General features: G+C 43.0%; 1 long non-coding RNA gene across 1 annotated transcript; it reads left to right on the top strand.

Annotated features, from left to right (window-relative positions):
- Nucleotides 1-671: 671 nt before the first annotated feature.
- LOC143844712 (uncharacterized) lies at nt 672-27,498 on the top strand. The gene is made up of 3 exons (XR_013234112.1): nt 672-831; nt 1,227-1,351; nt 21,954-27,498. It is a non-coding gene; the product is annotated as an uncharacterized LOC143844712 (long non-coding RNA).

The following is a 27,498-nucleotide window of genomic DNA, read 5'->3' as shown; positions in this document are numbered from 1 at the left end:
TCCAACTCTATGATTCTGTGATTCATAGCACCTTCAGCTAAGGGCTAACTTTTCAATTCATTTTGCCCACACAACACCTGCAGGCAATGTTGTAGTAAAAGTCTGCAGAGGTCTGTTTCCGCTCTGGTCTATGGTTGCCAGGTCTCTGTTGACCACTGATGGGAGATGGAGGGGGCATACCATAGCATAGGAGGAAAGCAAGAGCCCCTCATTCCCCCTAAATGTGGTCTCCAACCAAACTGGGCCTCTTTAAAATGATGTTTCACACAGCTGCTGTGTGGCTCTGGGACAAGCAGGTCAGGTCATAGACTCCACCGTTTTCAAAGCTTATTGCGTAGTTTGCCCCTAATTATCCTCTTTATGTAATTCATTAATAAAAAACAAAGGTAATTAATTTTACAGATTTTCCTACACAAATAATGGCTAGACAGGACTAGACAGGACTAGTAAGCTGGTCCTTCCTCTTGTCCCTCTTAGGTTCTATGCAGACAAATGCAGACGTGCAGTATGAGTACTTGCTAAGCAAGGATGTTTATAACATAGATGACAAAATGGCTTTCCCATTGTTTATCCAGTGTAAAAGAGAATGATGGAGAACATCTGGCATCAAGGTCTTTGCACACAGCCCTCAGTTATACTGGAGAGAGATTACCCCTTTCACAAAAGAAATCTGCTACAGATGCATGCGTGAAAAGACACAAGGGTTGCAGAACAGGAAAGTACAAACTTAAGTGGTGCTTGAGGGAGGGAAAGAAAAGACCATTTGTAGAACTGTTTGTTTACAACTTATAAAAGGTTTCTAGCATTGGAATGCTGTAGAAGAAAGACAAGGTAAGACCTTTTCAGATTTTGCAGTAAAATGTCTCTAATTGGTTTTCTACAGGGTGGGGCAACATGATCTTCCCAGCAAGGCCAGATAGTATTTCTCCTCTGTTTAATTTTACTTGAAATATAGACCCCTCAAGAAATGTTTTAAGTAATTCAAAAGCTTAGTTTTAGCATTTTGAACCTCCATTTGTCCACTAAAACAACATGTCCATCATTTAAAAAGGGGGGGGGCAGGGGAGAAATCTACTTTGCTTTTAGAGCTCTGACCCAACTTAAAAGAAAAACCAAAACAAGCTTGAACTAGTTTCATGCTATTGTCCCAACTCAACTAGGCATGTTTTTCTGTCAGGAAACAAGGGTTGCTTTTGTAATGCTTTTGTATGTGACGTTCCTTCTAGCATAACTATGTGATGGGCATCATCAGTTAGAAGGTTGCGACAAAGTAAGAAGAGGATTTATGGTTTTGCTGAGGTAACCACTGGCAAGCACGCAGGTACATGCTGGAAAGAATGCCAACTCTGAGGTAAAAGATGGAATGCATGATGCACCCTTGTACAGCACAGCATGTGCACTTGTGTATTTACAGCTGTTCATTGTTGTGTATCTACAAGAGCAGGGAAAATACTTTCTAACTTGGGTATATCAGTTCATTGGCATATACGCATAGAAACTCCAAAACAGACTTGAACTGAGACAGAGGCTGACTTGTTTTTTAAAAGGAAGCCACTTGGCCCATTTCTAATCTGCCTTCCCCCATACAACCCAACACAATTAAGGCCAAATGAAATTATATAGAGGAAAATGCCTGGTCAATATTTGCTGTCATAACAAGCCATGAATTATACTGAGGCAAAAGTCTTGAAAGAGAGGGATCTGGCCATTTCCCTACATTCAGTCAAAGACTCCAGAGCTACCATTTGCATGATAGCCAGTGTTGTGTAATGGTTAAAGTGTTGGACTTGGATCTGGAAAACCCAAGTTCAAATCCTCATTCACTGCGTGATCTCTGGCCAGTTACAAACTTTAAGCCTAGCTTATCTTGTGAGGGTAAAACAGAAGATAGAAGAATGAAAGTTGTTTTGGGGAGAAATGTGAGATACAAATGAAGCCTTTTCAGCCCTGCTACAGTCTGGTGGAGTGAGCTGCCAGCAGAAACATGGGCCCTTACAGAGCTCTCAAAGTTCCTAAAGGCCTACAAAATGTTGCTCTTCCATCAGGCATTTGATTGAGGCCAGGGCTGCACCTCAACTATCCATCTAGGCCCCCTGCCTACCACCATTTGGGGGGGGGGGTTACTGTTGGATGAGTACCTCCCCTTTGGGCCAGGCTCTTCTGAAATATGTCTCAGTTTGTCTGCCTGGCCAGCTGGATTGCTTATCTAGAACAAAGTGATTTAACAGGATTTAGGATCTGATTTTAATTGAATTTTAGAACTTTTACTTATGTTTTTGTAATTTATATTTTTTACTGTTCTATACCACCACACCTGGGGACCAATTCCTAAACCATTTCCGAACAAGTAATTTTCCCCTGCACAGCCTCTTATTGCTCGTAGGTTTTAGTGCTGCTTCCACATGACATCAGCAGCAACCCGCGGCTGTGCAGAAGTTGGTGCCAGTTTTTTCCAGTTTGCTCCGCAATGAGGGAAATTGCAAAAAAACCAATTTCCCTTTCTTGTTGCACTACAAATCGAGGCACAAACAGGGGCAAGCCTGTCTGAAGGGAGAAACGTGTGGCAGTCTTGGTAGCGTTTTGCTTGCCCTTGTACCTGCCCTGCCCTCTCCATTTCTGGATCCCATTCTTTTTTTAATGGCATGGTCCACGTTACTATGGGACCGCAAAGCGACATGCCCTCACTTCAAATAAAATGTTCTTTTCATTCTGCACAATAATATTGGGATTGGGCAGCTAAAATATATTCCTTTTTGTGTTTTCTGGTGTTGAAGTATGAATGAGGAAAGGAGGGGGGGGGCTTTGATAAGGCAGCCCTCTCCCTATTAGCTTGGCATCTGTGCTCTGTGTTTTATATCGTTATCATAAACACACAATCATCAGGGTCCAGTTCCCATGGCCAGCCTATCACAAATCTACCTGAACATAAAGAGAGACCATTATACAAAGTATCCTGAAAAGAAATCTAAGGAAATGTTTTATTGTTGTGGCGTGATGCCGTAGCAATGTGGAAGTGAACTTAAAAAAAAAAAGTTTTAGTGTTGTGACGTTTCCCCACAGCAATGTGGAAGTATATCTTTTTAAAATTAATTTCAGGACACTGGGGGGTGGGGTGGAGGTTTGAGTCCCCAAAACAACTGCTGTGAAGGAATTGATGGTTTGCATTGATTGACATCCTGAGAAGGGGGAGAGAAGTGCAGGTGTCCACACTTTAGGCTTCTCTGCCACCTTGTCAGGAAGGGAAAAGCCATAACAAGGTGGCAGGATAACATGGGAGGGGTCTCCTGTTAGGAAGCATGCAAACACACACTTGCAAGTAGGAGGCACACATGGGGTGTGATGAATGGGAAGCAAACTTGGAGCCAATGAAGAAGAAGAAGAGCTGGGAGTTTGTACCCCATTTTTTCTACCTGAAGGAGTCTCAAAGCAGCTTACAATTGCCTACCCTTTGTGAGATTCTAGTCGATATTCCCAACAAGCTGACTTTGGTGAAGAAAAACTCTTTATTCAGGAACAAGTGAAGCAAGACATCCCCAATTTCTTGCTAAGACTAAAGTATGGCTACACAATCACCCCTATATCTCCAAATCCTCCTCCTTCCCTCACCAATTCCAAATTCAGGTACAAAAACAACAGCAAGAAAGACAAAATGGAGACACAATAGACATGGCAAAAAAAAAGGAGAGATATTGATAGATACATGGTTTTGACATCCAGACACCCCCCCCACCAAGCAGCAGGCTTATCAGGGAAATATTTGTGGAACCCCCAGGCCAGCCTGGGTGCCTTCACATGCCCTGCATCCACCCACTCCCTTTTAGCATCAGGGAATGTAAACCATGTCCCCCACTTGCAGGGGACGTTCAGGAGCCTGATTTTATCTTCCTGTTGTCTGTAAACCTCCTTGTCAGAGTTCAGAGTAGGCATCAGGTGAGGCCAAGCATTTTTTTCAGCCCATTTGCCAGGGTTGGCTAACTTGGCTTAAGAGTTGGCAAAGGTTTTGCCCCCACACTTTATACCAGTTCTAAGGGGGACATCCTTGCACTTTGATGCATGGCATTATTATAAGCATACCCAGCAAATGGGCGGAGTGCCACCCAATTGTCCCGCTGTTAATAAAGCATTGCAAAGATTGTTCCAGCACCTGATTAACCCTTTTGGTCTGGCCATTTGTCTCTGGGTGGTAACCTGAGAGGAGATTTTGCTCTACCCCTAACAGTTTCAAAAATGCCTGCCAGAATTTGGCAACAACTTAATACAATGATCTGAGATTATCCTGATAGGTGAGGAGTGCAATTGACATATGTGCTGCACAAATACACACATCAGTAGTAGGCAAAAAACACAGGGTATAAAATGAGCTTGTTTAGATAACAGAACCACAAAAATAACCATTTTTTCCATGACTGGAAGGCAGGTCAGTAATAAAATCCATAGCAATGACTGCCTATGGAAAGGCAGGAGTTTTTTTCCCCTGCAACAGAAACACTGTGAGGTACATGGGGCTGAGGGAGCTCAATGAATTGTAACTAGCCCAAGGTCACCCAGTTGGCTACATGTGAGGAATGGGGAATCAAACAAAACTATGAATGAATGACACATTGCTTCTTATTGAGAGTCACCCTACGATTGCTGCCCTTTACCAGACAGAAGATCTTTGCCTGGAATTATACCAGAATGTATGGGCATCAACAGATAAAGGTTAATCTGACATGATGGCTTCATCTGTTGCTTTCTGTTAGATGGACAACTCTTAAATGCATATCATCTCTATATATAGAAATGGGCAAGGCAAATATGACCAATAACACAATTAAGGGAATAACAGAGGTTACTTTATTGTAGATAGTCCAATGGCTACAGTCAGTACCAAAAAAGGGCCTCCCCAACTGCTGATGGAGATATTCTAGCAAGTCCCTGTTCCATCTTATCTCTTTACAAAAAGTGAAAATAGTCATTAGAAGGAAGAATGTGGAGTTATGGAATGGTCTCGCAAAAGATGTTGGCCAGAGTACTTTGATCTTGGCTTCTCTACAGAAACGTAAACCTTGTTCTGCAGGGCTGCTGGTTCACGCATAGCTGGGCGAGATAATTATAACATCTAATAACTATTACTGGCACGGTTACTTAGCCTTTTGAGGTTCAAAAGAGTTGTAAATATTTTGTTCTGCTGTATGTCCCTTCAAGTGCCTAGATTGGTGGGATAAAAACATGTCTTACATTAACACCAGTACGGAGGAGATTAAATATCAGAGATAGAATTGTTTTTCCTTATTACATCATTTCCTGTGCATGACTCTCTCATCAGTGGTCTCCTGTGTTCAGTGACTGAGAATGCATACTCACCTGCAGGCAAGGCACCCACCAACGTTTCCCCTCTAACCTGGAATATGCAAATCAAGAATTCGTCCATACTGCACTTGATCTCCTTGGGTATTCTATGCAAAGTCAAAATGGGCTAATGTTCTAATATGACATTTCCTCGTTATGCCTCTCTCTGGAGCCAACCTAGATGCCTTACACCAGTGGTCCCCAACCCCCGGTCCAGGGACCGGGACCGGTCTGTGGATTAGTTGGTACCGGGCCGCAGCTCCTCCTCATCCTCCTCCCTGACTGCTGCCTCAGGGGCTGCCCTGCCACTCTGCCCCTGGCTCACCAGCAGCTGCCATGGCTGGGCTCCCCCTCGGCGTGGCACTGCACAGCTGCTGCTGGCAGTGCCCTCCAGTGGGCAGCGGGAAGTCAGGGGCGCCAGTGGGAAAGCAAGTGGAGCAGGGGCTCAGGCGGTGGTGACGTCCTTCAGCAAAAGACTACCCCCCCGGGCCTCAGTAAAATTGTCAAGTGTTGACCGGTCCCCAGTGATAATAAGGTTGGGGACCACTGTCTTACACAGCTTTCTGCTCATTGACCTTTGCTACTTGATGCATATAAAGATGTTGTAAGAATACCCTCCCCATCACCCCAAACATGGTATCTTCACCTATACTGCTATAATATGGGCTCAATCTTATGTTAGATGGAAAAATGACAGAAGGGGAGGAGAAAATAGGTGCTTGATCATCTGAGAGATGCCAAAGGCACCTGACGATGCTTTCTGCTGCCACCTGCTGTGCCTCTGTATCCCAGGACTGGGAATGACTTGACACCCACTGAAGCTTTGGCTTTGTACACTGGAAAGCTTGTGTATCTCAAGGCTTAAACAATTACCTCATGATTCATGATATTATGAAGTATGAATGAAAGAGAATGTATAGGAACAAAGGTTGCCTTATTCCTCACGGCTGACATTTTGGAACCGTATTTTCAAAGAAATGAATAGAGAGAGCTTTCATTAACAATATTGTAGAAACAAATCCCAAGCTTTTAATGTGTTGATATTCACCACTGGTTTAACTGCATGTGTAAAATGGATGGATGTAAGACTTTGAAATCAAGATGTTTCCTCTCTGGCTGCCTGGTAATATAAAAAAAGGCTCTCTGGAATTGACACAGGCAATGAAAAGCAACAACCGTAAGAGAGCTTTTGAAAGAAAGCTTGTTACTGCCCAGCTTATAACAGGAGTTAAGTGGTAAGTTCCCAGAGGCCACTTTGAAATATCTTAATTTTCTACTCCTGGGAAGTTTATGGATACGTTCCCTGTACTACTGGAACCACACAAATAATTAACTAAGCCTCAGGAGCATCTTTTCTACAAACAGGTACTTTGTTTTTTCAGTGCCTCTTCACCAGTGCATAAACATAGTTTGCTTTTCCCTCCTGTGTCCTTTCAGTTCTGAAATAAACACATTAACATGATTGAAAGGAAATGTAAGAAGCAGTTTACTTCAGATGAAACATGGCCTGATCTTACAGCCAGAATCAAATTAAAATAGCTCCTGGCACAACAGAGTAAGGGAAGCCACAGCAAGGAGATGTCTGAGTCACTGAAACTTTGTCAAGATTTTTCCCATCTGGTTGTGATTACAATGCTGAATGCCAGAAGTGTGCCACTTCTCTGGGAGGGGTGGATAGAATTGGTGGAAATGGTGGTCAGAGAGAGAGGCATGCTGCATCTGTTATTCCATTGTGCAAGCTTATTTTAGGGGGTGTCTTCAGATCTGAATTTTTTGACCCATTCCAATGCTATGCTTCCATTACATTTCCTGGAAATGCTTCCATTACATTTCCTAGCTTGTATTCTGAATGCATAGTTATGGACTGGGCTGCCTCTGGAGATCAGTGAGAGTGACCACTTGCCCCTTAGACCCCTGTCCATCCTGGCTGCTCAAATTGGGCAACAGATGGATAGGCGGTCCCCTGAGGAAGATTGTGAACCTCTCCTTGACATCTGGAGAGTAACCCGATGAGCTCAAGGAGGCAGTGGTTCATCCTCTCCTGAAAAAGCCATCTCTAGATCTGCAGGACACTGCCAACCTATGCCCAGTCTTGCATTTAGCGTTTCTGGGGAAGGTACTGGAGCAGGCTGCGGTGCACCAGCTCCTGGCGTTTTTGGAGGAAATTTTGGCCCTAGATCCATAATAGTCTGGCTTCCATCCTGGCCATGGGGTAGAGACCACGCTGGTTGCTCTAACAGATGCTATCCGGTGCCAGCTGGATAGGGGCAGTTCATCCATCCTCATACTTTTAGATCTGTTGGCCACATTTGATGTGATTGACCACAAGCTGTTGGCCAACCACCTCATTGTGACCGGTATTAGGGGGACTGTGCTGAAATGGCTGGTATCCTTTCTCTGGAATTGGACTCAGAGGGTGGCAGTGGGGGAAGAGCTGTCGAATCCCTTGGCACTTCCTTGTGGGATGCCTCAGGGGCGATACTTTCCCTCACACTTTTCAACATCTACATGTGTCCTCTAGCCCAGCTGGTCCAGAGTTTTGGGCTGGGTTATCACCAATATGCAGATGAGACCCAGCTCTATCTCCTGATGGACGGCGGTTGGACTCCCCTGCAAGAAACATTTGCCAGTTGTTTGGAAGCATTGGCTGGATGGCTCAGGCAGAGTCATCTGTAACTCAGCCCCTCCAAGACAGAGGTCCTGTGGCTGGGTAGAAGGGGACAAAAATAGGCAGCATGCCTCCCATGCCTGGATGGGGTGCAACTAATACCTGCACTGATTTCTAGGAATTTGGGGGTGATCTTTGATGCCTCACTTACCATGGAGGCTCAGATTATGAAGGTAGCCCGTACAGCAGTGGTCCCCAACCTTTTTTGGGCTGCGGACTGGCAGGGCGATGGCTACGCCCGCGCAGCGCGCATGCGTGGCCGCGAATCGCGCACGCGCGGTCAGGCTACACATGCGCACATGTGCGCTGCGCGGCCCTGATTCCCTCTCCCCGCCCTCCCGCAGTAAGAAGCTTCCCGGGCCGCAAGCTTGCGGCCTGGGAAGTTTTTTACTGCGGGGGGGGGCGGGGAGAGGGAACCGCGGCCTGGCGCCCTGGGTTTCGCGGCCCGGCACCGGGCCGTGGACCGCAGGTTGGGGACCACTGCCGTACAGCATTTTTCCACCTGTGCCAAGCTCGGCTACTAGCTCCCTACCTGTCCATGGACCCCTTGGCCACAGTGATCCGTGCAAGGGTCACTTCCAGACTGGACTTCTGTAACTTGCTCTATGCAGGCCTACCTTTGACCTGGAAACTTCAGCTGGTACCGAATGTGGCCACCAGGGTCCTTACTAGGACACCTTGGAGGGCCCACATTCAGCCAATGTTGAGACAACTACACTGGCTACTGGTCTGCTTCCAGATCAAGTTCAAGGTCTTGGTTTTAACCTTTAAGGCTATAAGTGGCCTTGTCCTACCTATCTGAGGGACTGCTTCTTTGTTTTGCCTCCCACAGGGCTCTCCATTCTGTGGGTAGGAATCTGTTCATTGTCCCCAGGATATCTGCCTGGCCTCGACCAGGGCCAGGGCCTTTTCAGCCATGTCTCCAACCTGGTGGAACGAACTTCCAGAAGAGCTAAGGGCCCTGATGGAACTGTCTAGGTTCTGCAGGGCCTGCAAGACAGAGTTCTTCTACCAGGCGTTCAGTTGAGGCCGGGAGTGGTTGACCAGAGTTTTGATCGGGGGTCCCACCATATCTGAGCATCACAGGATTATAATTAAGATCATAAATAACATTGGCTCTGGCTGGAATCAGTAGAGCTGGACTGGGGAGAGTTTTGTCCACCATCTTATGATTGTGGGATATTGTGTTTATGCTGTTTTAAATGGGTTTTTACGGGATATATTGTTTTATGATTTTATTCTGCAAGCCGCCTCGAGGCAGGGTACAAATTTAAAAATAAGCAAATAAAATAAATCCCCTTCTGCTCTTGCATACTTTTTTTTTCATTCCGAGACATGTACGACTTATTTTGTTTATGAATTACTTTCCTGGCTGCCACTTCTTTGAACCATTGTATTGGAGGTTATAATTTTTACCCTTGGGAATGAAAAAAGAAATGCCCTTGGTAGGGTTTAGTCTTGATTAAGGAAATGACATTCCTTTTATTCTCTCTTCTTAACATCATGTAACCTCCCTCTCTGACTTCCAGCTGGAGACTCTTCCAAAAGTGAAACCTGCCTTCTCCTTAGCTGTTTGGAAACTCACTGGCTTTATCTTATCATGCAAATGGGACTATTGCCCATGTTAAAGTTAACTAATAAAGATCACTGTAGCTCTTTTCACCACCACAAAGCAAACATTCTGCAGAACTTGCAAATACTATTTGCCTATGCCCTTCCCTATGGCCTATTTTTCTTTTTTGTCTGTCTAAAGGGTCAAGCTACATGCTGTGTGTTAATATGTGGAACAAAACTATAACCATCACTTGGTCTAAAGAAAAGCACCTTTTCTGGATGGTCTGGAGCAGGTAGCAGCTAGGCTGCTAGAGGACAGAAGGTGTTCACTTCTTCACTTTCACTGCTCTGCTGAATATCTGCATTTGGATTTCCTACTGGAGAAAGGCAGCTGAGGGAAAAGATAACAGCAACAGAGAAACCTCTACCACCATATACCCCTCTTCTGAGCTCCAGAGTGCTCCATCTCCAAAGTTCTTTAGCTAGAAAAAGGGAAGATTGGGTTTATTCATTTGATTTATTTGTAGCTAGGGATGCCAGTCCCCTGGTAGGACTCAGGGATCCCCTGGAATTATAACTCATTTCCAGATTAAAGATATCAGTTCCCTGGAGAAAATGGCTGCTTTGGAACACGGACTCCTTAGCATTATACTCCACTGAGGTCCCAGTCCCAAATCCTGCCCACTCCTAGTTCCACCTCCAAAATCTCCTGATATTTCCCAACCCAGAGCTGGCAACCATATTTTGTAGCCCACTTTTCTTGCTGGGACTCAAAGCAAATTGCATAATTATTTTAAAGAATCAGACAACATAAGATATGACATGGATGTGTATGTCAAGAATGGTTCTGCTTTTTAAAGGAATAACTGCTGGTTGCCCATGGAAGGAAAGGCAGTGTCGCCACTAAGCAGCACTTACATAACACAAAGTGATTCCTCTAAAGTCAGAATATAGACAGTTCCTTCCAGAGTTAACTCACCTCCCCTGTGACTCCAACACCCTAGCCATCCTGCCACCCCCATCTGATTTCATTGGTCCTGAATAGATGTAAATACACATCACATATATGGAACGTTATTTGTGCTCTGCGCTGGCTCAGGGTCATTCCATATTGTGTTTCCACTTGGCTTTGGAAGGAAGGGTGGTAATGATTTTCAAAATAGGCTTGTTACCTTGAGCTCTCAAAGAAACTTTAAAGGCTGTTTCTTATATGTCAGCTTCTATCCATGTGGAGGTGCATGGACTTTGTGAGATAGCAACAGTGATGCATGAGAGAGTGGGAAAAGATACAGAGGCTGGTTTCCTGTAGTTGTTCTTGCAAAATATAAGCATCTGTATATAATTTTGACATGAGAAGCAGTCTGTCAATCCTTACACAAAGTGAATATTCACTGAAAATTCTGAGCTTATTTGCTCACTCAATTTGCTCCTGATTTTCTTGGCAGTGGACCCTCAAAAACTGGAATTGGTTAGAGCTGAGTTGCTTTTCATGTCTGCCCTCCTTGTACAGCACATTTTAACAGTTGTAGAGTCAATTTAGTTTCTTCCACATGTGCTTTCAATAATAAGAATTTTCTAGGGAGGGTGTTGTCGTTGGTGGCATCACAGCACCATCCCTTATTATTATTATTGTTTTTGTAAGGCTCTAAAATATTGATATATCACTGGAGCATTGGGAAACCAGGCTTGACATGTTCCCTGCATTCTAACTATCATTTTTAAAAAATGTAAGTCTCTATCCTTTTCCTTCATGGAGTTAAGTCTTTTCTCCTATTGTTACAGTGCCCTAGTGATATATCGATATTTTAGGGCCTTTAATAAATTGTGTGTGTGTGTGTGGGGGGGGGAGTGTTTTGCTTCCCACAGTCCAATCATTGCAAAGTGAGCTGGAGGTGAGTGGGAGTGGGTGGAACAAAACAAACAAACAAAAAAAAACCCTGCAGAAATGTTACACACAAGAAAAAAGCTGATTTAATATCAGCTTCCAGAAAAATAAATGTGGTCTCCAAAAAACCAGTGTGTGTGTGGGGGGAGGGGGGGAGGGGATGACACGAAAACTAGACACAAAAATGTATGCAGAAATCAAGGGATAAGCCAAATCAGTATAGGGCCAGAACTGATTGGGGGGGGGGCATGCCTAAAAGCCATCTGTTCATTTCTCTAATTGCATTATTTTGCTGCTACTCCCAAAAAAGGTAGCCAGTAAGGATATGCCCTTGACTCTTCAAACCAGACCTGCAAAACCGGACAGAACAGGATGGGCTGCAGAGAAAGGATATCTGATTTCCATCCAGTGTTTATGAATTTACAGCTGACTTATAGGGAAGCAAACCCGTACTCACATGCCCCAGCCAGGATGCAACCCAATCCCTTCCTATTTATATTTACCAATGTAACTGACACTGCCACATGGTTTCCATTTATATAACATTGGACAAGAACTCACAGTTCAATTCTGCTGAAGAAGTCTATGTTCTGACAAGTATGCAGGACAATCTGCATTATAGCCACACACCAACTTGCCCTTTCGGCCACCACATTTCACTTGGCATTTATTTTAGTGGCATAGCTTCCAAGTAAGCAAGTAAGCCATGGCCTCAGAATGCTGACACCACAATGCCCTGATGATGACCTGCCAAGCCGAATACTGCCCATCAGCCACACGTCGAGCCCTGCCAGGGGCTTGACACAGCCCTGTTTTTGCAGCCACAGACAGGCAAGCAAAGAGCTTTCCCAAGCCCTAGTGCATTGGAGGGCTACGTTAGGCTTTGTTGCAGTGGCACTCACAGTGTCAGACTGGAGAGCAGAAGGGCTGGACTTTAATCCTCATTCTGCCCTTAGGAGAGGGCCCGACTAATCAGCCCCTCCCCTCCTAATCTGCACCACAGAGCTTGTGTAAGGTTATCAAAGGAGGAATGGAAAACGATGTATAAGGAGGACAGGGTAACAATGCCCTGATAGGTTGGTTGCCAACAATTGCTTTCCATCAGAAAGCTGCGTGGAATGAGTTGACGCAAAGCTTGAAGAAGCTGTAAACGCTGGTAATAACTGCTCCAAGTGTGTAGATTGATCCTTTATGAAGCAATCGTAAAGAGGTCTACTCAGAAGTCCAGTTTTATTTGCTTGCTCCCAGGAACTGTTCTTAGGATTGCAACTCAAGCCTTAGGGGAGGGTAATCTATAAACCTAATAAATAAATAAATAAATAAATAAATAAATAAATAAATAAATAAAATACCCTTATGAAATGAGGCTGCAAGAAATCAAGATGCAATAGAACAGCAATACTACAGTGTTGTTAACCCTGGGTTATCATGTTAGGAACAATTTTATGCATTCCCTGCTCCATCTAACCCCACCACATCTGTGCTGCTTTGCTGTACTGGGGAGGGGGGTCACTCCCAGGCCCTGTGGGGTAATGATGATCATAACCAGAGGTGCAAAATAACACATTTTATATAACTCTCTTATTAAACGTCTTCCTTTAGTCCTGGTTGTATTATGTCCTACAGTGGACAGCAGTTTGTTTACCTGAGGCCTGTATAAGGTTGCCAGTTTTGGCATGTGAAATTCCTAGAGATTTGTAAGGGGAGTGTATGGGGATGGCACAGCCTGGGGAGGGGAGAAAGCTCCAGCAGAGATGTAATGACAGTCTATCCTCTGAAGGGGAGTCCAGAAGGGACTTCTGTATTTAAGGTGCCTCAGAAGAGGCAATAGCTTTGAGTGTAGGCCGACCCAGCTGCAAAGGAGCCAAAGCACTCAAGGAACCAGGTGAATTGGGTTGGGCAGAAGGAGGTCTATGCCTCCTGAAGCAACCAAGGATTCACTGCTTGGGGGAAACGCCCAGCGGCAGGGGGACCCATGGCTCAACAGGGGATTGTGACAGATTCCCCAGGGTGCCACTAGGGGGTTAGGTTATGAGGGTCGGATGACCCAAAATAAAACGGCCCTTGCCAGCCAACAAGTTGATGTTTGGTTAATAAAAAGCTGTGGCCTGTTTGCCAATAAACAAAGGTGTGAGCATCATCCTTTATACCTGCTTGCAAGCTAAAATAATTATGTGGTCTTGAATTTATTTTACATATTTAAGTGCATTAATGTAACAAAGTGTCAATAGATTTAATTTTAAGCAGTGAGGAATATTTTCTGAAATAATGTTTAAAACATTGCAAATTACAGATAATAGCAAAACTTGTAAAATGAAAAAACAGTTTGGTTAAATGTTTCTATTTTGTTTTAAGGACCGTTGTGTGAATTTATTTCTCTGGCTGATGATTTTACTGATGATTTGTAAAAGCATTCAAAGTACATTACTGTATTCTCATTGGAGACATAGCTCATTATAAGCCTTTATGAAAGCTGACATTAACAGCTACACTGTCAGGCTAAGTACTACAGCGTGGGAATCAACAGATCACTGTAATGTGAGTTGTACTTCATGAGCAAGGATAGGCAAGTATCTGAACAAGTAATCATTAATAACAATTTTCATAGATATTTATAATTGGTGTGGGAGGAGAGATGGACCTTGTGCCCTACACTAATAGTCCATGGGTCAGACCAGATTTCAGGATCAGAGAAGGGGGCAAAACCTCTACATATATTTTTCTGTGTGGTGTATGTTTGATGTGATAACCCATTATGGTTGGTAGTTTAAGGTTTTTATGATGTCATCAAGTGGTCCTAGTTTTTCTCATTTAAGCTATAACTAATTAGCCAAATGACAAATTTCAAATTTTAAAGCACTGCTGGATAGCTAATAAATTCTGCTACAAATAATTGATACTAATAATGCCTTTATCTGCTACTGTTTTTGTAACATAAGTCCTAAATCAAAGAAAAATAAAGATTTCCCCACATTTTGAAAGTTTTACAAAGGTTATGGTGCCTTAAATGGACTTCGAGGAATGGTAGAGGACAGGAAGGCCTGAAGGATCATTGTCCATGGGGTTGCAATGGGTCAGACATGACTTCGCACCTAACAACAACAACATGGTGCCTTACCTAATCCAGATAGTCACCTAAAGTATTATTAGGCAAGCAGAAGGTCCCAAATTCAATCCCAACCATTCCAGTTGAAAATGTGAAAGACCTCTGCTTTAGATCCTGAAGAGCTACTACTAGTTTGGGTAAGAAACTACCAGTTTCTTCTTAAACACTGTTGACCTCCTTCTCCTCTGCCCCCCCCCCTTTTTAGAAAGGAGGGTAGGAAGGGGATCTTATTATTGTGCCGCCATGTTGTGATGGTTTTTAAGTCTTTTGATGGGAGTTTTAATGGGGTTTTAAGACACTGTAACCCGCCATGACCCATTTGGGAGTGGTGGGAAATAAATCGAAATAATAATAATAATAATAATAATAATAATAATAATAATAATAATAAGAAGAAGAAGAAGAAGAAGAAGAAGAAGAAGAAGAAGAAGAAGAAGAAGAAGAAGAAGAAGAAGAAGAAGAAGAAGAGGAAGAAGAAGAGGAAGAAGAAGAGGAAGAAGAAGACGACGACGACGACGACGACGATATCGACTTTGATGGACCAGTGGTCTGCTTCAGTCTGAGGCAGCTTTATCCCTGAAATGGGATGACCTTGTCCTCATTGCATATGGGTACAGTGCTTAGTAATGCATGGAGAATGAGAGCAGTCTGTCTGGGCATGGGCCACATTCATTCCCACCTTTCAAAGCAATTCTTATCTTGCTAGCAATGAATAATGAATAAGGAAATCAAGGTGGCTCCATAAGCAGCTGTCAACTGATTTGAGGAATAAAATGAGTCATTTAGGAAATGGAAGGAAGGCCTTATTACCAAAGGAGTATAAACAAATAACCAATGATTGAAGGAAGAGTGTTAGAAAAGCTAAAGCTCAATATGAGCTTAGGCTAGCAAGAAGTGCTAAACATAGCCAAAAAAAAGGCTTCTTTAGTTATATTTCAAGTAAGAATAAGAGTAGGGACTCTGTAGGACCACTGTGAGGAAAAGAAAGTGAAATTATAACAGATTATGAAGAAAGGGTTGAACTGCTTAACTCCTGTTTCTCCTCATTCTCCTCTTGTGAGGGAAACCGTATTCAATGTGGCAAAATCACAACAGGGGGGATGGCCTAGGATCACTGTGGGGGCAGTTCACATACACCTAGTTTCTTTAAATGAAACAAAGTCTTCTGCGTCAGATAAATTGCATCCAAGAGTACTAAAAGAACATGCAGATGTAATCTCTGAACCTCTATCCATTATTTTGACACTTCTTGGAGGTGCCAGACGATTGGAGGCGGGCAAATGTTGTCCCCATCTTCTAGAAAGGGAAAAAGGAGGATCCGGGTAACTACCGGCCCGACAGTTTAACATCTGTAACTGGCAAAATTTTGGAACAAATCATCAAACAGTCAGTCCTTGAGCAGATGGAAAAGACAGCTATGATTTCTAAGATTCAGCACGGGTTTCACAAGAACAAGTCATGTCAGACCAACCTTATCTCTTTTTTTGAGAAAGTGACTACCTTGCTGGATCAGGGGAATGCCGTGGACATAGTCTATCTGGATTTCAGTAAAGTTTATGATAAGGTTCCACATGATATTCCTGTTCACAAGTTGGTAAAATGTGGTATGGATCCTAATTCTATCAGGTGGATCAATAACTGGTTGACAGATCGTGCCCAAAGGGTACTTCTAGTTCAGCATCCTCCTGGCGAAGAGTGACAAGTGGAGTGCCCCAGGGATCTGTCCTGGGGCCTGTGTTGTTCAACATATTTATAAATGATTTGGATGAGGGATTAGAGGGGGGTAGTTATTCAATTTGCAGATGATACTAAACTGGGAGAGGTAGCAAACACAACAGAAGACAAAATCAGAATACAGGATGATCTTGATAGGCTCAAAAGTAGGCTGAAGTGAATAAAATGAAACTGAATAGGGGCAAATGTAAAGTTCTGCATTTAGGTAGGAAAAACCGTATGCACCAATATATGATGGGGGAGACAAGTCATGGCAGTAGTATGTGTGAAAAGGATCTAGGAGTCTTAGTAGACCATACATTGAACATGAGTCAGCAGTGTGACTTGGTGGCTAAAAAGGCAAATGGGATTTGGGGCTGTATCAGAGTACCATGTCCAGATCACGGGAGGTGATGGTACCACTTTACTCTGCTCTGGTTCAGCCTCGCTTGGAGTATTGTGTTCAGCTTTGGGCACCCCAGTTGAAGAGTGATGTAGATAAACTGGAACATGTCCAGAGAAGGACAACAAAGATGGTGAGAGACCAAGACATTGTTCTCTCTTGCCCTGGAGAGACAGATCAGAACCAATGGGATGAAATTAATTCAAAAGAAATTTCATCTAAATATCTGGAAGAAGTTCCTGGAAGTTAGAGTAGTTTCTCATTGGGATAGACTCCCTCGGAAGGTGGTGGGTTCTCTGTCTTTGGAAATTTTTAAACAGAAACTGGATAGCCATCTGACGGAGAGGCCGATTCTGTGAAGGCTCAAAGGGGTGGCAGGTGAATGAGCAGGGTTGTGAGTGTCCTGCACAGGGCAGGGGTTGGACTAGATGACCCAGGAGGTCCCTTCCAACTCTATGATTCTATAAACAGGGCTAGTTGTCTCATGCATTTTATTAACCACAACTAGCACCCAGACATCCTTGATCCTCATTGCAATATTTTCCCTAATCATTTTACTTTACTCGCACACCCCAGGCAAAAGAGCTGCTCCCTTATGATCCCAGGCTCTGAACCAAGCCTGCTCTAAGCTGCATTGTTTCATTCTGGGTTTTGTTTTCTTGATCATACCTAAATATTATAGAATATTGGAGGAGTGTGGCATATTGTTGGGAACTGGCATTTATGCAGTTATTAAATGCCCTCCTCAACTAAAGCCTGGCATTTAGATAGGTCATGTGGATAAAACTTGGTGAGTTCTCTTGCAAAGAGAGGCTTAGATCCAATATATATCAGTGAAAAGTGTGACTGGTCATGTCACAGACCTTTTCTATGTTCTCTTCTGCCCAGCAGTCCTTTCTGACCTTAGGAAAGTTTATTTCAGTAGCTGCAGGATCTGTGGAGTCTGATAGTCATGCAGAGTCAAAGGCTGCAGTAGAGAAAAGTACTCCCTCTTGCCTCTTCCATGAGCAAGGCTTTGTCAACCAAATAAATAAATTTGACTGGAAAACCCTTAAGGCTACTTCACACATGATATTTTATTTACACTGTTAGGAAAGCACCAGTGCTTGTCTGATGGTATTATGTGTGAACTTAAAGAACATGGACCTCCTTTTCCCCTATGATCCTGCACATAAAGGCCATCAAGTACCTTTCTTCTTATGGTCCCTCCTGTTCAGGAGATCCATTCAGCTGCAGCCTGCGCAAGCTCATTTCAGGCTGCAGCCACACTTTGCCTGATAAAAGTGCAGAGTTAGAATTGTTGTTGTTGTTGTTGTTGTTGTTGTTGTTGTTGTTATTACCTGCCACTCCCTGACGACTTGTAGCATGTTACAAAGATTAGGATGAAAACCCATGAAACCCTAATTAAAAACCCCAATAAAAATTACAATCAATAATCAGATCAAAAAGGAAGAAGAAGGTATGGCGGAAAAAAACATCACTATACTCAATACCCTGACAATTTGGGGATGTGCGGATGTCACTCATAACCATCTCAGAATTACCTGGAAGGGGTGGCCATGTAGATCTCTCTGGCCGTACTGGCCTCAACCATAGACCTGGCAGAAGAGCTCTGTTTTGCAGGCCCTGCGGAATGTTGAAAGCTCCTGCAGGACCTGCAGCTCACCCAGGAGCTCATTTCACCAGGTTGGGGCCAGGACTGAAAAGGCCCTGGCCCTGGTGGTGGCCAGCCGGACTTCCCTGTGGCCAGGAATGACCAACAAGTTGGAACCCGCAGAGTGTAAAGCCCTGTGGGGGGCATAGGGCAACAGCCGGTTTGTGTGTTTGACATGCCTGTAGTAGAAATAACTAACAGATATCTGTGGCCGCTGATTGTGATAACAAAGCTTCAACATGATATATTTTTATTTATCTGTTTTTATCTTGTATTTTGTAAGCTGCCTTGGGCAGCTTACCAAGGCTTTAGAAGCTCTAGAGCAGTGGTCCTCAACCTTCCTAATGCCACGACCCTTTAATACAGTTCCTCATGTTGTGGGGACCCCCCCCCCAACCATAACATTATGCAAGTGTTCTTTCACAGAAATTAAACTGAAATTGACCAATAGAATGAAGATCCATTGTTCATGATTGTGTATAAATGGTTTTTTCCCCAGGGTTTTTCAGTTCACTTCTGCCTCTTGTCCCACCATGCCAATCTCGCTCTTTTCTGCTGTTCCAGACAGACAAACGCTCTATCTCGATCTACCCTGCAAGGCTGTTGTGCAGATGGAGCGCCCCCCGGGCAAAGCTGCTTGCCCTGCCACAACCCATGTGAAAGGGCCATTCATCCCCCAAAGGGGTCCCAACCCTCAGATGGAACCACTGCTCTAGAGAGCTAAGTGTGGTACAGTGTGATGTAGTGCTTTGAGTTTCAGCGTATTATCTGGGAGACCCAAGTTTGAATCCCAGTCCTACCATCAGAGCTTGCTGCGTGTACTCTTGTACATCATCATCATCATACCACTTAAAATGTGAATGGTACTTCCAATGACATGCCAGCCCTCTAATTGGCCCTCAGGGGGAGGGCTTTTCCCAGTATATGGCTATTTTAATGTATGTGCACATGTATTCATATTCATTGGGCAGTCATGATCTGCAGGAGATCCGGAAACCCGGTAGACAAAATAAAGTAGACGTGTGCCACTTGATGATCAATTCTCTTTAGTTATTTGAGGTCAAGGTATCAAAAATAATTTGAAAAATTTTTTAGACACAGTGTGTACTTCCCTTCAAAAGCATTTCGATCCCATAAGTCCCAAAATAAACTACTGTGTATCTAGGGGAAAGTGCCAAAAGGATTATGGGAAGATGGGAACTTCCCATCACACATGCAGAGAATATATCCCAATTCATTAAAAGTTTCCAATTATAATTCTGACATTGATAGATGAAGCATTGCCTTATTACTTGTTTTAGGAATTATTAAAGGTATTATTAGGAGAGATATAAAGGTGCTCTTCCTTGTGAAAGCAAATGTGCTCATTTTGCTAATGTCAAGAAGAGTGGGAGGTTTTCAAGAGAGCACTGGATTGAAAATGAGATACTGACAAAACTTTCATGATTAATATTGCAGAAAGGATGATGAGAATGAGACTCCTTGTACAAAAAAGTGTTCTCCCATTTAACCTTTTGCAACAGGAAGCAAAATGTGAGCTAGAACGCTGCCCTTGCTTTTCTTGGTACAACATTGTGATTTTGAAATTTCTTTTGCTACAGAGCGCTGTTTGGTTGCATCTTATCTCTTTGTGGTTGTTTGGAAGAAAGAAGGAAACTGAAAGTACTGGAATGTGGCACAGCTTGTTACATATTAGTTCCTTTCAAGGGCTTTCTTCTGTCTTCATAGATGACATTCCTAACAGGAGCTAACTGTGCCACTTTACAGCTGAAGCAGCTTATCACCCAGTGCGTACTATATGCAGAGCAAGCGACCAGTGATGTAGCACAATGGCTAAGACACTGAGCAGCTCAAATCCTGCTTCTGTCATGAACACACATGGTAGCCATGTCAAGCCATTGTGTCCCAGTCACCCATCTGTAAAGTGAGGATATTATCAGCCCATCTTTCGGGGCTTTTCTAGTGAGTCCAGTATGTGTGTATGAAACACTGAACAGTGAAACACTGTGTGTGTTTGCATGTGTGAGCAAAAGGTTCATGTGAAACTGAGAGGTTAATTGCCAGAAAACTAAAAAGACTGCACATCTCCCTCCCATCCCCGAACTATTGCTGGCAATCATCTGTGTTCATATTTTTTCAGGTGAAAAGGAGTATGAAGCAGCTCTCTGGGTTGGTTGGTTTGTTTGGTTTTTTGCTACAAAAGCCTGGTTAATAATAAAGAGAATCAAGCTTGTCTGACTTCTATATTTGTTATCCTGACTTCACACATCCAGATTGGAGTTGACAGGGAACGTATGAACTTAGAAGTTCATGTACACAGAGCCCATTATAAATTACTCCTAGACAGTTAAAAAGTGGACTTAGTTCAAAATGGATTCCCTATGGGTTTCCTTCACCTTCACTTTCTAGGACTATCAGATTTCCCAGATAGGCAGGAGAACCCCTGACACAGGCCTTTCCCCCAACTGCTGCTTAGTGACACAGTGGGAGGTAGGAAACTGGGGGAAATCATCATCATGGTGGGGATGCCATTTCTGGTGTAATTCAGAAGTGGTGTTATGTTGTAGGGGTGATGGTCTATCATTTGCTCAAGATTCTATGGTTAAATCATAGAGTTTTAGCTGAATGCTAGAGCATTTTTTCTGGGTCACTAGAGTTATGCTTGAGTTGATTATGTTACCTACAGGTTATGCCAGAAGTGATGTCACTGTGGCAGTGGTGATCACTACAGCACTGGAGAGGCCCCGCCCTAGGGCAGTAAGTCTGCCAGTTGCCAGCCTAAGATTGGCAACACTTCCTCATTACCTAAGGCCTTGCTGCAGTTCATCCATTAGACAATAGTGCCACTATGTCCAAACAAAAAGGAACCAATGGAAATGTAGTTCCAGTCATTCTGATAGCTCCAGGTGGCATGTCAGAAACTATGGGAACTAATTTCAAATAGGTAATGTCACACTGGATGCTTCCATAGCAAGACCTGTGAAGTAATGGAGCCCCTACTCCAAACCTTTGTTACCACAGCTGCAGCAAGGTGAATTTTATGGTCAAGTAAAGGAAAGAAGGGGGTGGTAACTGAGTAATCCTCAAAATTCTCTAGCTTTATATAAGCTTTGATTTCACAATAGGCTTGGGTTAAAAATAATTTTAAAAATAAGATATTTTATTTTACATCAAAAGTGCATTCCCTTGTGTGCCAGAAAAAGCCTTGTCATTGCAAAAACAGGGGGGAGGGGACTTTTTATGCCTACCTGTTGGGCTGATGCAATATGGCTGTTATTGGATCAGCAATTTTCAATGGGCTAGTGTTGAAGTCTAGTGCAGGAATGTGAGTGTGTGTGTCGGGGGGGGGGCTGAGATAAACCACTGTGCCACTGTGGTTTATCGCTGTTCCTTTTTAAAACATTTATTTTTTCAGGATTTTTCTTTGTCACCCAGCAAGCCTTTAGATTTTGATATTGTACAAAAGAGCATTCCACTCATTAATTTGACCACTGAAGAAGACCCCTCAGGGTCAAAATACATTTGGTCTGTTTGTTCATGTGCAGTTAGATATGTGTTGTTTTTATTATGTTTTTAATGTATATCAGTGTACTTTGTTTAATAAATATTCGTAAGAGTTTTTAAATATTGTTTTTGCAGCTCAACCTTTGGGTTCCTGACAGGATTTAAGAGTTGTCAGCCTCCAGATGAAGCATGGAAATCTCCTGGAATCAAAACAGATCTCCAGACTACAGAAAAATGGCTGAATTTGAAGATGGATACTATAGCATTATAACCTACTGAGAACCCCCATCCCCAAATCTTATCTTTCCTAGGCCCCAGGAAATTCCCAACAGAGCCAAACAGGTGGTTTGACACTGCCTGCCTCTACACAGTGACCCTTAACCTCCTTGGCCTCCCATCTAAGTTGTAACCAGAAACAATCCTACTTAGCTTCAAAGATCTCATGAATTTGGGTAAGCATGGGCCATCTGGGTCAGGGCTTCAAGCACCATAGAAAACTCTCCACCTCTTTGCTCTGTACTTTTTGAGCTATGGGCTAGAAGAGAAGCACACCTGCTCACATAGCATGTAGCCTCTGCAATCAGAACTACATGACATACAGTTTACCCTTAAACAATTGAGATCCACCCAGCTGTAGGTGAGCAGGAAGTTAGCTCTGTAGATCAACCCTTTTACACTGTTACCTCCTCTACCATTAATCATAGGCCCTCCCTAAATTGTAGCCTGTATAATGACGCATTTTAGAAAATCCTTATGACAATTGACTCCATCTTTGTTGACAGTATGAAGGAATCTTGTTTAACATAGAGCAATGAGTACAGTGAATATCATACAGCCTTTGTGACATGTGCTACCGCAATGCCTGTTGTATTCAGCCTACAATAATTATGCTGCTGGATACTTTAAATCTTTGTTTCATTCTCCTTTTGGTTATTTTTCTCCAGTCATATAAGCTCTGTTGTCCTGATTTGAAATGATATTCTGCATGGTACTCTGTGGAACTTTTGTGGAGTTCAATTTGCAGTTGGAAGTTACAGATGAAGGTCCCACTAAAGGCAAATCATACCTCATTTTAAAAACACTTTTCTAGCTGAACAGTGCACAGGATGATTCTTCTCCCATTCCTTGAAAGTACTTTGCTGAGGGATGTGGAAGGATGGGAACACTGTTGTAAATTGTGGCCTGCATGTGACAGTTTAAAGGAAAGGAATATTTTCACCATTGTTTCATGTAGGCCTAAATTTCACCAAAACAGGAAGCTTTCCCTTTCTTTAGAATGGATTTAAAGAACATGCCCCTATATTTTAGCTTAGCACTAATTGTGCACCGATTTCGCTTCAGAACCATATATTATGGATTGCTCAGCACTGTTTTTCCTCCTTTTGTTACCCCTTCTTATAATGCATTGTTATTTTTAATTTTTGCCTTCAGTAATAAAAACGTGAAGAGGTGTCATGAGTTGTTTCTCTATACAACTCCCTGCAAGTAATTCTCATTTTCACCACACCACTTTCAGAGAAACTTGAAATTCATACAAGCTTTGCTTTATAATGTTCAGCTGACTAATAAAGGGGATAAATGTTCACTCACTAAAACTCTGCAGGGACTCATTCAGTAGCTTCTAAGCATTGTGTATTTGCAAACAAATCAGAACCAGCAGACCTGGCCCATCATTGTATTGCACAATGATGCTATATTAGGTGAGATGCTGCTGACATAACTGTGGAGCAATACTATAAGCAAGGTGCTAAATATGTAATCCACAACCCACTTACACCCTTGACTTCAACAAAAAATACTTCAGAGTAATTGAGGAGTGGGTTGTAGCATCAAGTTACTTTTCTCTTGACAGCATTTACATCAGTCAAGCTTTGATTTCACCAGTACAGTTTATTCAAATTTATTTACCATATAAAACTATGGGAAGACATTACTGATTTGGAGCAGAGGTTACTTCAAATGCTTTTATATATATATAGGAGCTTGGGATGTTTTTAAATTGACTTCAATTATTGTCAAACACTCTGTAGCAGCACTATTAGTTTATTGGGAGCTGAACTTTCTATCACATCATAGATTCATTTAACAGCAAGGGCAAAAGTGAGAGTAGCTTGTTCACAGTCTGAGCCCTATTGCATGAATCACAGCCACTCTGAATTTAAGATTAGTATCCTGTGCTGCAACTCTCTTGTTTGGGCCTCCTTGAGATACACTGTGAGAATACCAGGGGCCATTCCGCACAAAGGGCAATGTGGCGAAATCTGTGCGCAATTGAAAAGCACTGCAGACAAAAGTGGCAGATCGCGGTAATGCACAGCCATTTCTAGTGAAAAAAGTATATCCCAGTAGCGCTGTTCTCATAACACACAAGTTTCCAGTCTCGCCCAAATCGCAATAGGGGAGGCGACATTTTTCCACGCTTCCTCCCGCCCCTTAACAGCCAATTAACTGTTGTGTTTGTGTTTCCCTTTAAGAACTCTTTTTTAGAAACCCGAAAATACCTGTAGCAACGCATATTCTTTCCTTCAATGCATCAGAAAGACCTTTTCCTCAGGCGTAGGAGCTGGTGCTTAATCGTTTACAGGCTCTTCAAGTTACTTTTCCCAATTTCAAGTTACTTTTCCCAATTTCCATAAAGCACTACAATGAAACACTTTTTGCGGGAGTGTTGCAGATTGTGTGCGACGTCATGCGGAACCTTGAATTAGTAGCGTTTACCAAAGGTAAGACTTCTGCTACATTTAAGTCGTGCGGAATGGCCCCAGCTATACATCAGAAGTACCAACATTCCTAATCATAGAAGGGATCTCCAGGGTCATCTAATTCAACTCCCTGCACAATTCAGGAACTCACAACTAACTGCCCACCCACAGTGACCTGTCCTTTCTTCTGGCAACAACCAAGGTACTGGTGGGGGAATTTTCAGATGGTGTCACTTCACCATCAGTCAGATTGTGGAGCCACTACTGTTTGGCCACAGCAGGCCCCAAGGGGCACGGCAGGAGGCCAGAAGTAGTTTCTTCAGATCCTAGAAGCATTGATCCCACCTTAATTGTTCAGGCTCTCTTCCAGTCCATCTCTCCACCTAGCTACTCGACCTAATAATTGAATGTAATAGTTTGGTCTCCTAGCAGCAAAGGCACTGGTTTGATAAACCTGCTTCAGTAAAGTTCTTTTGCAACATTTGACAACTTGGGGGCAGGGAGGAGAGGAGTGCTGTTAGGTTTCCCAACTTCCAGGTGTTGTCTGGAGCTCTCTCAAGATTAAAACTAATCTCCAGACTACTGAGATCTGTTCTCCTGGAGAAAATGGCAGATTCAGAGGGCAGACTCTGTGGTATACCATTGATTCTAGATGAAATCCTTCCCCCAATCCCCTCCTCCAGAGACACCCCTCCTCAATTTTCAAGCATTTCCCAACCAGAATTGGCAACCCTAAGTGATGTAGATGTAGTATTAGGCCCCGGTGATTCAGTTTCCATTAAAGTTTATTATATAAGATTTTAGTACCATAAGATCATTCCAGATAGACTGATTTTTTAAAAGAAAAACATTGTTGTGTGAATATGCTTATTTGTATGGTTATATGTACCATGCTGCTTATCCAATATTCTGAAGCTGGAAGTCTTAGCTGGCTTGACTGTGCCCTGAAAACTATCCAAGCTAGATCCCAGTTCCCCTGCAGCATGTGAATATCAGGATTATGCCACCAGACATCTCAGATGTTTACCTATTGTGCTTCTATTCCCAAGGCAGGTGAACAAAAAACAGAGCAAGGATTGTTGACAAATAGAGTCAATAACCAAAGTTGCTCAGGTTATCTCAGTGACTATCTGTGATGGTTAAACCCCAATTTATAACACATTTTGATACATAAGCTATCAATATTTTTTTAATTGCCACAATCACATGTCTAATTGGCAGAAGTTGTCAAGCCTGATGTCAAAATGGGCAGACCAGGCTACAAGGAAAGAGGGCTTAGAGGCCAATCTGTTTGCTGTGATAAGAGGTAATCTTTACATGTAGACTTAGCTGTGTGGGAGCTGCTTCAGCACACTGTTGAGCCCAGGCTGGCTGAGGAACAGGAGATAATAGCAACAGAAACCTAGTCTAGAGTTGTTTGTCTCTCCTGCGAATAAGTAGATCCTGCCATCCTCTAAACCTGTAAGCAAAGGACAGAGATGGCCCAAGTAAGTCAATATCATTGCTGTGGTGCTGAAAATATTGTGCTTCCATTGGCCGCTGCCCTATTTTTGTATAATGGTAAACTCAAACACACAGTGTATCTATTCTGATCTTTGCCCACATTAGAGGGTACTGTGTGAATCCACCGCACTCTGCTTTTCTCTGTTTTGTGTGTACAAGTGTGTGTGTTTCCTTGGGTGTTTCTTTTATGAGGATTTACTCCAGTCAGATTGCATAAATCAGATTTTACCATTAAAACTGAAATGGACATTTGCAATTCAGCCTGTGGCTTAGTTTGTTCTTCTATTTATGATTACTGAAAGCTTTAGTTAGGCAAATTAACCAATCCAAGTGATAAAGCTTTCATTCACTGGGCTTTCTCTCTTTGTATGTTTCCCCCCCCCCTCCTTCCAAGGGAGAATAAGGAGTTCTTAGAATGACTATTACAGAAATTTACTTATGTGTAACTGCAGTGCATCCCTCAGAGTAAGAGGGGACTGCCAAATGGACACCCCATTGTACTGATGTAAAAACAGGTGCCATACCCCTAAATCTTCCTTCATGGCCTTTGTGACCCTAATGTGGTGGCATGCTAACCAAACACCTGCTGTGGCTCCAGCCATCTTTGCATAAAAGGCCCTGCCTGTGGCCACCACTTTGCAAGCAAGGTGGTGGTGCCCCAGAAGCACCTGCAGGTCCTTCAGTGTGCATTTCTGTTTTCCCCTTATGTCTTCTATGAGGCTTGGTGATGATGGTCTGTCCACCCTTCCTGGGCCTACAGACCCCCTACTGGAGTGGGACCTGCCTGACCATTTTTATCGCCTCCCACTTTGTCCAGGTGGTGCCTGCCCTCAGCCTTGGGGGCCCTTGCATGACCCAACGCTCCATCTGGCTCTGCTCTGGCAGAGCTGCCTTTTCAGGGTATTTTTTCAGAACATTTTTTCAGAAAACCAGGGTATAACTATTCTAATACATAAATGAACATAACGCTAATGCTGACCTATAACACCTCCTGGGAGGGCAGTATATAAATATAATAAATAAATATAGTTTCCTAGTTCTGTGCAGCTTATAGTAGAAACAGTGTATAAAACCCAACAATAGTTGTTGTTTTTTAAAGCTCATGCCACTCATCATCAAACTACATTTGGTACTTGAGGGAATGGAGACAGAAGCTGGCTAGTTCTGAGAAGAATGCCTGCAATCGTGCTCCCAGAATAGTGGCCTGCATTATTTTTAACAATGTGGTTCTACATATGTTTGTGATGGTATGGTTCTGTATCTATTGCTATTTGACAATAGTTTGTCTATAGGGGATTGGTAGAATATCGATTCCAGTGGATAGCCATGTTGGTCTGAAGCAGCAGAATGACATTTGAGTCCAGTGGCATCTTCAGATAGACTGTCATCACTCTTCTGTAGCTAACCCTCTTTATTCACTTTAGCTACTTGTTAGATTTTTCTTTTCTAATTGAGAGTTTTTATTTTTAATAATC

This window comes from Paroedura picta, chromosome 1 (genome assembly GCF_049243985.1).
Source record: "Paroedura picta isolate Pp20150507F chromosome 1, Ppicta_v3.0, whole genome shotgun sequence".
Lineage (NCBI taxonomy): Eukaryota > Metazoa > Chordata > Lepidosauria > Squamata > Gekkonidae > Paroedura > Paroedura picta.
This window is presented reverse-complemented; position numbering and strand designations above follow the sequence as displayed.